Genomic DNA, 1,008 nt, shown 5'->3' on the forward strand with positions numbered 1-1,008 from the left:
CAGTTTGATGTTTATTTTGTCACAACAGCATGCTAACGATGATGACAAGAAGATGGTTTGGTTATTCCAGAGGTCATTCGTTTCCATCGCATGGGAGAACACATATTTCAGTTATTATTATTATCACTTAGTATTATGTATCAAGACTAGTTTGTATGGAGAGAAGAACAACAGCTTTCTCACAGTTTTGCCATTGCAGGATGTACATTCATTAGCTGATCTTTTAGTCACAAAGGAATCAGAAACATCACATCTGCTGCACTGGTTACTGGGCTAAGTCCTTAAAAAAATGACTTTCTTGCTTCTTTCTCATGTGTTTAGAAGGTCCACTTTGGAGATTTTAGTTCTGGATTTGGATAAATTTATCAAACTCACAAGATAAACAATGAATTGTCAGATTTGCAGCAGCTGAGTGTGAGATTTTATCCTGCCTTTCAGAAAGCTGAAAGCGTGACGTCATATCTGGGCCAGCCTCCTTTCTGCAAGCTTCTGCATCTCATTGCAATTTACAAAGGCAAACTGCCATCCTCTACAGCAGTTGGTACTGGAAAATGAAAACTTCATAACTTCAAAAACACTAAACAAGAAATACTTTGTGAATGCAGAAAAAAAACTGTAGCTTCAACGAAACCCTACAAGTGGGGCAAAGCACATATTATGTCATCATCACTTGGTTTAAACCCACCAACAATCCCTTCTCAGGTCATCTTTTCAACTTTTTTGTTGAAGAAAGTTCTGCTGTCTAAAAAAAAATTATCTGATCTTCTCTGTCAGAGCAGAGCCACGAGTCCTCATCTTACTCACGGACTTATGTTGAGCCATGACATTTACACAGTCACACACACACGACTTTCACTCAGGAGACCAGAGTTCGATTCCCATGTGAGAGCGAACACGCATCATCGATGTTTTCCTGAACCTGACCACTTAGTCCTTGGGCCTAAATTTAACCAAAGTGCCGTTTCGTGTTTCTTGCCGGCCACAGACACCAAAGGGCACCTTGTGCAT

This window comes from Scatophagus argus, chromosome 11, assembly GCF_020382885.2.
Source record: "Scatophagus argus isolate fScaArg1 chromosome 11, fScaArg1.pri, whole genome shotgun sequence".
NCBI lineage: Eukaryota > Metazoa > Chordata > Actinopteri > Scatophagidae > Scatophagus > Scatophagus argus.